The 11,077-nt window shown below is 50.2% G+C and overlaps 1 protein-coding gene across 1 annotated transcript in view; it reads left to right on the top strand.

Annotated features, from left to right (window-relative positions):
- Positions 1-2,388: 2,388 nt before the first annotated feature.
- Positions 2,389-11,077, top strand: part of mAChR-B (muscarinic acetylcholine receptor) — a 102,257-nt gene continuing 93,568 nt past the window's right edge. The window contains exon 1 of the mRNA XM_089550577.1: positions 2,389-2,502. The gene's annotated coding sequence lies outside the window, so the exon portion shown is untranslated. The remainder of the gene's footprint in view (positions 2,503-11,077) is intronic.

Genomic DNA, 11,077 nt, shown 5'->3' with positions numbered 1-11,077 from the left:
TAAACCGACTGTCTATAGCTTAATCTCGGGTGTGAGCAAAACACAACGCCTATCTTACCAACTACTCTGTACTTGATTTTAAGGGACAGAGCTTATGGTTGATTCGGTCGATGCTGTTTTAACTGAGCAGCTCATGATGTAGGGGTTTCAAAAAATTGGGCCCAACTTTGTGTCGCCCACTTGTTCACAAACATCGGCTGCGTTTGGGTATCACCATCTGCAAAAAAAGAAGAAGCATGCTGTTAGGATAAAAATAATGGCATTTGCGTAACACTGCATGAATGGAAGTGGCGGCACGAACGTTCTATTCAGCGGCAAAGCGCACACAAATAGAGCGACGGTAACGAAGAAGAAAGAAAATATGGCATGCACGGGAATGTGAACTCAGTCATGCGTCGTAATAAATCGTTCGATTGAAAGCGCATCCAATGCATTATAAATTAGTAAAGTCAGTTACACGATGCAAAACCGCCCCAGACGGGAGGACTTTAGCAGTGCCCCTTCCCAACTGAAAATAGAATTCTCATCACAGGAGCAGCAATTCGTCCTTCCCGCAAGCGGTAGTAGCGTTGCCTTAACGTACCAACCGATCAGTCCCCGTAGTTACATTCCGGTATTTGTGAACCGGTGAGTACTGGCGGGGCAGAGTAGGCGAGAATGTGTATAGTTTCTAATGGATTGGCTTTCACGGCTCGTAACATCAACAGCCGTATGAAAATGGCAGGAGTGACTAAATTTCAGCTTCATCGCGCACTACTCCTCCAAGCCTCAGCTGTTCGATCGCACTCACCGATTTTGATTTTCTTTTTTGATCCATGCAACAATGTGGCAGAGTTGTCCTGCAGGCAACCGGTAACAAAAGAACTTTGGGCCTTCTTAACACTCTTAAAAAAAAAATGCTGTAGTATTTAAAAAATGCTTTCCTCCTTCCCCCCCGCCCAAATTTGGGAACAAGAGCCATCCCCAAAAATTGGTTAAGGTGGATTAGTAGGTGAAATAAAGAATGCTGGATTGCTGTGGATTAGTTTGGATTAAGCTGGAAGACTAGGTCGGGCTAGTATGGCCCCGTTTGATAATCCAGTGGAACGCACTCCAACTTTCTGGCTCTCAGATTTTCAAATTTGGCGCTGCTGATGTCGTCATGGCCCTCTAGACCATATCAGGTAATTTCGTTGCGGAGAAACCCGGTGGTTTTTGGGAGACGACAACCTAAATGTTATCTCATTAAACTACATACGTGGATTGCGAACGTGGAACTCACCAGCGCTGATCTCGTGCTCCTTCAAAGTATGGTCGCCTGGTCCCGGCTGGTTACTGCAGGCACTACTGTCATAGCACACAGGCGGATGAACTCTCATGCGAAAATTCGGACGAGCTGATGGCACTACCGGAGGTCACACGCTGCTCCGTCAGAAGCACGTGAGCGAGTTAGCAGCCCAAGGTGGAGTCGGCGGTAGGCGGCGCTCGGGCAAAACAAAAATAGTAGCGTCCACCTATCGAAACTAAAATCGCGTGTATATAGAGTTTGGAGGGATGGTCTATGATGCACTGCCTTGGGAATGCGTTGATGCAGCATCATTACAATCTGAGAAGAAAAGGAAAGTAAACCCACTCGTTGTCAGCTGATAGCGTTTTGTCGCAGGCGCACACCTTCAGAAATCAAAACTGCATGATGGTGCCGAGGCTGTCATGAATCGTGCACCTTCCACTCAGACCTCGTGCTGTTCACTCAGCATATATTTAAGGCACTGCTTTGCCCTACCCGAACGAAATACGCGAAACATCCAGAAGTGGAACTAGGTGCAAGGCTGATTAGAATCGCGTTTATCTTTGGTGCAGGTTGAGCAAAGTTATCTCTTCGGCGCCGAGGTGGCTGGCCACGTTGTTACTGCAAATGCCAGTGACATATGTAGTGCACTTTTCAGCTCCTCTGTTCGAGACGCTATGCAATTTCCATCGCATTTCAAGAATGTTCTCTTGTCAGTCTAGTTATCTTCCCTTTTTTGGATAGCCTCCAGTATACCCACCTCTTTATTTACCGGTATAATAATTCTCTACCTCTGTAGCACCCAATTTTCAAGCCTCATTATCTATAAATATACAATTTTAGTTTTGGCGCCTTTGGGTATTGAGTCCCCCCTGGCACAACAAACTCCCAAATTCGTCATCACCTGTAACAGCACTCTGCTGTCTCTGCTGCGACACGTAGCGCCGCATGCCAGGCACTCAAAAGCTCCAACACACGCGACTGAATGGGAAGCGACGGGGACCCCAGTTTATGCATCGGCGTGCCTGTGCACCGCTCAATGGGCGGCTATGCGCTGCTGCGCGCCACGGCCCCGGGGCGGCGCTACATCCCGCGCCTCAGCCGCGCGCTGGGCCGCTGCGTTCGCGTGGCGGCCGCTCGGCGCCTGCGCCCGGGGCCACTGCGACGGCGGCGGCGGCGGAGGGAGGGCGGCATGCCTGCAGAGCGGCGGACCGCAGCGCTGCCGGACGGCACCGGTGAGTCGCGCGCGCAACTGTTGCCTGCTCCCCCCGTGCACACCACGTGGTGCTGGTGCCGGGGGGCCCACACACACGCGTTGCGCGATGACACGCGACGTCTCTCTCCCGCCGTCTCCTTCCGCGCGCAACACGACGTCTTCCTTCCAAACGACGGTGCGCGGAAAGACGGCCGAGCGTGTACTTTTCGGCGTCCGTCTTGGTCGGCGCGGACCCCCACTCTCCTTTCTGCTCTGCCCAGCGAGAGTAATTTTTGGGAACTGCGGAACAGAGCGTCCGGCTTTGTTCTTCCCAGGCGTTGTGGTGCCGGGCCCCTCTCCGCACCCCTCCCCACAGCCCCCTCTTCCCCCGACAACGGTCGCGCGCCGCACACTTGTGGCTTACACTCACCGGACTCGCGCGCGGAATGAATCGGGTGCCAGCGCTTGTGTATACTGCGCCTTGGTGGTGCGCACCCGCGCGTGTAGCACCTCATGCGTTGTGTGTCTTTGTGCGACAGCTGTGTCCATTCTCGCGGTTCATGCGCGGGTGATGGGGCGGTGGCGGCGTAGACCGTTTCCACTATATCGTGTCTATATCTTTTATTGCTGGCTAGATTACCGTAAGCCAGACGTCGTGTCATTCGCTCACGTTGCATTATTGCAGCGTGACGCAGCGACGGGTGTCGCGCGAATTTCGCTCGTGTTCGGGCTGTCGTCGGTGTCAAGTTCAAGGTTGTCCGCGGAAGGTCGGCGCACTGCGGGTTCTCAAATGCCATCGCGCTTGTCAACGGGTGTCCTGCGCGTGACACGTGAGCCACGAAACGGTAATGAGGAGGACAATGCGATGCTTGCTTCGCGGTAATGGTGTTTTGTAGCACCGTATTACGGCTGAAAAGGCGCACTGATCAAATGCGTTCGCTGTCGCGACTAAAGCAGTGCACGTGATCGGGGGCGCAAAAGGCGTCGAGTCATTGGATACATTGTGATTGGCTGCCGTGCTATTAACTGGTCCTATTATGCGCTGGTGTTTGTCGTCGTCCGAGGGCTCACGAAGTGCGCACAAGTTACTAAACGAAACCACTGCGCGCGACCTGAAATGTTATGTAGACATCCAGCTTTGCGATCGAGTTCTTTCCTAGCACAACTATCGCCGCGAGAGCTCCCCTCCCGTGCTGACAAAAGGCAGAAATGTGGCCTATCAGCGAGCCATTCACGTTAGATGGCGCTTTGCACGCACTGCGTTCTACCAAACATTCGCGTTACACTGGCATCAAATGGAACGCCGCACGCCGCTTTTGGACCCGTCGGAGGAAAGTCGTCAAGGTCTGCCCTGTTGTGCTTACACGAGCTGGTGGTTCTCAGTCACGGCACGTCGCGTGAAAGCCGCTCCAGTGGACTTTGACATAGTAGTAGTATTCATCCACTAAATATTAGCAGCTTAAATGGACGCGCCAATTTTTGTGTTTAGTCATCCTTTGGTTTCTTGCGCCGGCACGTTGTAGCTGAGAAGGACCTCGCAGCCTCAGAGCATTCGAAAGTCAGGCCGTTCTATTAAGCTGCAGGGAGTCTCGCTACAATGCTTCGTGGTCTGAGAACCCTCACACTGCAAGCTAAAATTCCCCGTTTCTTTCGCCTATGTCATGCAGTGAAAAACGGTGTCGGCATGCATGAGCTTGTGTCGCGAGCGCAGAAGGGTTTCTCGTCCGCGTCTGACAGCGCATGTTTCTGACGATGATGGATCAGGGTGAATAAGCTGCATGCGGGCTTATTAGCTGTAAGCTATACGAACGCCGCGGAAGCGACTGACCGCCACCGGGCATTTCAATGCGTCAGCCCCAAAGCCGCGGATACTGAGACGTATGTGCGGTGTAGTGCCGACGTGAATGTTTTTCTCCTGCAGCGAAGCAGGGGGTGGGGGAGTAAGGGAGTGCCATCCTTGAAACGCGCGTTGAAGCCTATCTTAACCGGTGAACAGAAGTCCGGTGTACACACAGCTTGTCTGTTTATTCCTATGAACCTCTGCTCGACTGCCTTCGAGAACACTAGAAGACACATTGCTGTGAGCATAGGGGACGCATGTGGCCGGTATACTTAGCTGAAACTCTCTGACGCGTGGCTCGAATGGCGTTCCAACGGAGTATACATTGTTCTAGATGGCGCTTGGAGCCCCCAGCGTTACTGGGTCACATTTCGTACTGTGGGCTTGGTACCGCCTCCAACACCAAACGAGAACCAGAATGATGGCCAAACCGATGGACTAAAGTCCTGGACTTTTTTTGGACACGAACAAGGGAATGCGACTCCCTCCGATAAACCGCAACCGTTTCGGCCCTGTGATCTCCGCCTTGGGATTTAGACAAATTACCAGCCTAGATTGCGGTAACACAGGGCGAAGCACATGCAGCGGAGCATTCGGGTACTAGAAAGAGTCTTTGCACGGGGAAGGCTCGGGTTCTTCTCAAGGCAACAAGCTCAAGCACCGTATGTTTTCCTTTTGTCCACATCTTCGGCATCCCAAGAGACATGCCCTTTGCAAAAGTCCACAAGATGGAAGCACACAGATCCACTTCTTGGCCATAGGCGCTGCTTGCAGGCTGCATGGGTGCTGGCGCAAGTTGATTGCTAAGCACAACTCCTCCCCTTCCCTCGTCGTTCGTTCATCAGCCCCCGCAAATTGCATCACACGCTGCGGTAACGCCTCTGGCGCGCGTTTCTGGCCATCGATACAAAAGCAAAAAGAATCGGGCGCCGATTTGTTCACAAAGTACGACGCGGAGGATGCGAGGGGCGACAGGAACGACGTGGACGGCATTGATTTGTTTGGGCCTGGCGGCCGGTCGCGAAGCTGCCGATTCCTTTTGGCCACAACCTCTCACGCCTCCCGGAACGGAGCGGACATCGCGCAAGCAGAAACGGGGGAAAAGACATTGACAGTGATGTATTCGAGATCGGAAGTTTTCCCTCTTTGCGTTGGTTCTCGCTGGCGGAAGAAATCCATGTCCCGTCTCCGCCGGTGGCACTTGTGGAAATCCGGAGATTTGCTGCGATAAGGCGAAAACAATGCAGAACATCGCAGGGGGCTTCGACCCTTGCGCAAGAAGTGTGACGCGAGTCGCCGTTAACGCCTGTCCTGTCCGCCTGCACTTTTGCATGTCCGAAGTGTCTGCAGAATCTGAGGCGATATTTGTTACGCAGTAATGACATGTCATTTGCGTGTGGAGTTGTGAACGCTCTGCTATGACTGCGCACCCTGCTTTCCTTTAATATTAGCAGCTTCACTAGAATAACTAAGCAGAAAATCAGTGACCAGGCCTTTCAAAGCCACTATGGGCTTCAGCGTCTTATTAGCTGGCTTAAATGTTTCAAATCGAAGCCGCATTATGAAAATAGTTCAACAGCGATTAAATTAGTACTCAGCCTTGAACCCTGTGCATCAGTCCCGACCTGTTGTGCGGCATTTCAACTAAAATGTTTCAAGGGTTGAATAAAAATGTCCCCGGAATATACGAATAGCAGCACGATACCTTTTGAAGTCAGGCACGTGATAACGCAGGAAGCACACTTTAAGCAAGAGTAAATTTGCTCCGCGGTGAAAGGTTCTTCCCTATTCGAAGACGTAGCAGCTTGCACCGGAGGTGCACCCCTTCGCAGACGGTGATAAAGGACGACGAATTATGGATAGTGACACTTTATGAGAAAACAAACAGACTAACTGAATTTTATAACAGGGGTAAAGCTACGACTATATACGGACACATTCGGCGGGCACCGAAATCTTGACGCCTACGAGCTGCGCAGGCTGTCTGAGCTTCGATATCGATTCTTTACATAACCTATCGTTTCATAACCAATCGCATCGTCCCATCTTTTTCCTGTCGGGTCGTCTACTTCTTCGGCCCATGACCAGAACTCTTTCTTTTATGTCTAACAAAACAAAGACCACTACCACTGCTTACTACTACTACTTTAGGTTCTGTGTCCGATCCTCAGCGATGGTGGCGCCGCTTCGCGGGCTGCGGCGGAGTTTCCGCGAAGCGAGCAGCACCAGTCTCAACACAGTGCCGCCATTTTGTCGCCGAGAATAAGAAGTCGGCGTCGCTGCATACGCGACTGAGTGAAACGCGCGATCTGCAAGCGCCTCGCCAGGGACCGTTCGTGCGCACAGTGCGCAATTTTTGGACCGCCGCCTGTATTGCGTGATTGTCACGACTCGGGCTGTGTCGGCGAGTGTCGTGACCCGGGCATGTTAATCAACTGTTCAGCGTCTCGGTGCATACAAGCGCGGGCTCGCATAATGTCGCATATCCGTCGACTCGCCCCACGTGCCGTGGTGGTCGACCGCCTTTATTTTCTCTTCTACACCGGCAGTATATACACACACACACTTGATGGCAGCGTCGGCTCGCGTGACCTCGGGTTCTCTTTCGCGGCACGGCGTAAATATGACTTATACGACTCTATAAACCCGACGTGCTTTACGGTCTTCTCCACAATGGATGAGGAAGATATACTTATCTGCGAAAACAGCGGTGATCGGCGATAAAATGCGGGAATTCCGCTCTCACGGGACGTAAATTAACATCGCAGGCTGTCGCCCAGAGCGAAGTGGTTGTTGAGGCTAGTTTCGTCTTTGCCACTCGCATTTTGATCCCTATACTTATCCCTAAATACGGCGTGTGCACGAATACCTGCTCAATATCGAAATACTGAGCAAAATAATCTCCATAAAACCAAGGCACTACAACTGACGATAGTTAGTCAAAGAGCTACACATGCGCCACGCCCGGGAGATGCGCAAAATACTTGCGGGCTTTTTCTTTCCTCCTAGAAGTCTTTTCGCAAGTTTGCTAAGTGACATGATATCGCCTTGTTCTGACTATACACCTTTGTAATGCCCTTAGCAGCACGGCTGGTTCCGCTTAAGCCGATGGACAGAGGAAAGGAAAATGTAGAGCTTGGAAAGAAGTTCATGTTATGGAGGTCCAAGTTAGATGAATCCGCTACAATATCACTAAGTGATATTGTGATATTTGAGTTTTTGATAGAACTGTTTCTTGCATCACAATGAAGTAGACGTTCATTTAGCTTGTTTTGTGAGCTGAGTAATATAAAACGACTGCGGTGGACTGCCTGACAATACTGCGCGCTTGTCTTACTGGACCCTGGTTAAAACGAAATCGCTCAGTCCAATGTACCGCTTTTTTCTGAGTCAGATATCACCTCAGCATACCGTTAGTGCTCAGTTACCTTTGAGTACGTAGTTACTACTTAGTATACCGTTAGTGCATATAGCAATACTCCTATGAATTGTAGTACTGGTTTTTGTTTGATGTTACAGCCAAGCCTCTGACTTCAATATAACAAAGTTTCCCAAAATTTTCAGCGTCACCTATGCGTATGCCGGAATTGAAATGCCCTGATTCCCTGTCGCGTGGTTAATGAGTACATGAATTAAGGCGCACAGCTCTCTGCAAATTGTTACCTACCTGCGCGTCGGGGAAGCTCGAATTTAACGGCCGGAAAACGTATCCTATATATACGCCTCGCTTTGGTCACGTCAGTCCTGGACAGCCAATCTGCGCTGCGAGCTTGGTAACTGCCCATAGGCGTCGTAATGCTCCCTCCTCTTGTTTGTCTTTTTCCTTTTTGCAACTTGCGAAAGTAAGGTTGTCGTCCTTTTTTTCTTGCTTTGGTGCTTTTTTTTTTGTCGTTACTTTGGAACGTCAGCGCTTAATTTACGCTCGCCAGCGGAGACAGCTTCGCCGTAAACAACGGCGTAACTCGACGTCATGGCACGCCAATCTGACGACAGCGCTAAAAGGGACCTCGCCGCCAGCTCGTTGATTCCGAAAACGTGACTTTAAAGCCGATAGGAGATTTAACATGGCGCCTAATGGCTGCTGTGAGGTCACCGTTTATCGTTGCTATGGCTCCACGAAACTCGTTTTCAGAGCTACCCTGGAGGAAAGAAGAGCACAGCCGGAAATTGACGCCAATATCGGCAAATCACGAGATTTATGACGCTACAGGCTGCGTAATTAGCAAGGAAAGAGTTAGAGGAGACAAGAACATTTCTGGCCTTCGCCCTCATTGAGGGCTGTAGATCAGTGTGCGATTAATTACACGTCCTTCGGGTCCGTTTGTTGTGTTTTCTTCACTGTCGTTATTTTTTCAAGGGGAGAGGCAGCTGAAACGGCACCTAATTGTAGCTGAAGAGCGTCAGCTGAAGCGCGGAAGGACATCAAGAAAAAAAAAAGCGAAGTGGTCAGCTAAAGCTTCTGGCGCTTCACGCAGCTCGTCCTTACGCTTGTAGTGACCTTCTAGTGCTTTCTCGCCGGACATTTCTACCGCGCGCAGTGCAGAAATGAAAGGAAAATATTTTTCCTCCGGACCGGTGTCGGCAGTTCGGCGATGGTAGCTTGACGTTATTGGTGGCGGCGGAGTTTCGCTCGCTGGCTTCTGTGTGAGTACTTGTTTCGAGATAATCGATCTCTCTCAAGTCGATGTTCCTCTGGATCGTTTTGAATGATCGAGGTTGCGGGAGAAGGGATGAGACGTCTAACTCGCCCAAGCGCCCGGAGTTTGTGTCACTGGGTCGCCCGGGAACACCTTGCTTGCAGTCTTAAGCGATAGCATAGAGCCTTCACCGGCGCTAAACCCTGGCGCTACCGGCGTCTTCCAGAAACATCCTGATTGGCTGGCGGGCACTGACGTCACTGGAGTGGAGAAATCCCACTGAGGGAAGAGGCGTGAAGTCATCATCAGCCCAGTAGTGACGTCACCAGATTAGAGAATGCCCATTGGCTGGAGCGCAGTGATGTCACCAGACCGTGTTTGTGTGTGTGAAATCTCCACTTTCCAACCGTGGCAGGTGGTGCACAAGACAGAAAAAGATGCAACTTTTATTTCGTCGACCAAAAGAAATGGTTGAACTTCGGTGCTAGGTCTAGCCACGTCAGGTCGGCCTTTGGCGCTCGCCGTCCTCCAAGGCTCCACATCTTAACACGAATAAGCCTATACGGGAGTAAAACGCGAGTAATCTGTCCTATAGCGGACTCCATTTTGTAAAAGGAAGTGCGCTTGAGGTCGTACTTCCCTTTAACTCCTTTCCATTCAGAGCGTAGACACCACCCGGAGTCACGCGGCCTCCCACAGTTCAAGATTAGAGAGCTGCAAGTCTTCAGGAGGCTCGTCCTTCGGATATCCATGTAGTAAATGTGCTAGCGTGGCTTCGGTGTTCACACACATTTTACACTCGGGGTTAAACTGTCCTTGGTAGACCAGGGAGTAGATGTAAGGGGATGGGAAAAGCTGGGCAGGAGCAATGCTCGTGTAGAGCAACTCGGGTCTCAGTAAGCCGTACCAGTCACTTCCAGCAAATGCATCAACAGCTTCGAATGCTATTGTATAGTCAACATATAACACAGTAAGGTGTCCTTGTCTTTTTATTTTGCTGAGAACATTTATTATTCATTGTTTGATGCTTACGAACCTTGTAGTTGGTCACCTTCGTTATTGAGCTCTGGTCTGTTATATCAAATATCAGAGCCCAAACCGTCTACCAGGAACCTTAATGTTCCATGTTTAATTCCTTCGGGTTGTTCACTGGGCCATCCAAAAATATCTTGGTGGAACTTTTTTACCCAAAACATTCAATATACAGCGCGCCGTTTCAGAACCTTGCTGCCGCTTCTCACTTCCTCTCTCGCGCTGTGGTCTTTTGTACCTAATATCATACGCCGTAAAGTCTTCCCAAAAACCTTAACGTCTGCCTTTTATAGACTGTATTTCAATGTGACATAGTAGAGATATAAGCACGCGTTGCATGTTTAAGTCAAGTACATTTTCTCACAGCAACGCCATCATTTGAAGCACGGCAAGAAATTGAGCTTCCATCCACTGACGGCGAGAAGTTTGACACGCATTGGTATATAGAGTTGAAATAAAAGCCTGATATAGAGCTGTGCACCTTAACTGTGGGTAGTGAATCTTCTTTTCGTGCTTAGTTACACTGAGCTCAGAGATAGGTCTACGGCTGCACGAAAATACCGAGGTCAGGCTGCAGAATAAGTCAACTATACGGGTTCTTTTCTACGTGCAATCACTGCTGTGCTCCTGCTGACACCGACCATTCTGCGCAGCCCGGCTTCCTGTCCTTATTACCTTTGTTTTCATATTGTCCTAATGTAATCTAGTAAAGCTGAACTGACTAAAACAGTGCACATTGTCTCCGTTCAATGAGGCGACTATTGGGTGCGGTTGAATGCTGTTTGCTAACACAATTTTTTTCACGTTAAATAAATGATATAACAATAAATGGTTGCCGCGAAAGGAGAGGCGCAGCAACCGTCTCATTTGCCAGTTGGCGCCTCAACCCTGAAATGGAGGAAGATATATAGAAGGGAAAGAAAGAAGGAAGAATGAAAGAAGAGAGAAAGAGGTCAAGTAGTAGAGGAGTCCGGTATAATTTTGACCACCTGGCGGAACGCAAAAAAGAGAGAGAATATTTACAACATTCGTATAGAGTGCGAGATCACGGCGTATCCATATATGCAGAATTGGTCTTTCTCTACTTAACATTCATAAATCCCTGG

This window comes from Amblyomma mixtum, chromosome 6 (assembly GCF_055824585.1).
Source record: "Amblyomma mixtum isolate Tamu chromosome 6, ASM5582458v1, whole genome shotgun sequence".
Classification (NCBI taxonomy): Eukaryota; Metazoa; Arthropoda; class Arachnida; order Ixodida; family Ixodidae; genus Amblyomma; species Amblyomma mixtum.
The sequence above is the reverse complement of the archived record's forward strand: the minus strand, read 5'-3'. Positions and strand labels throughout refer to the sequence as shown.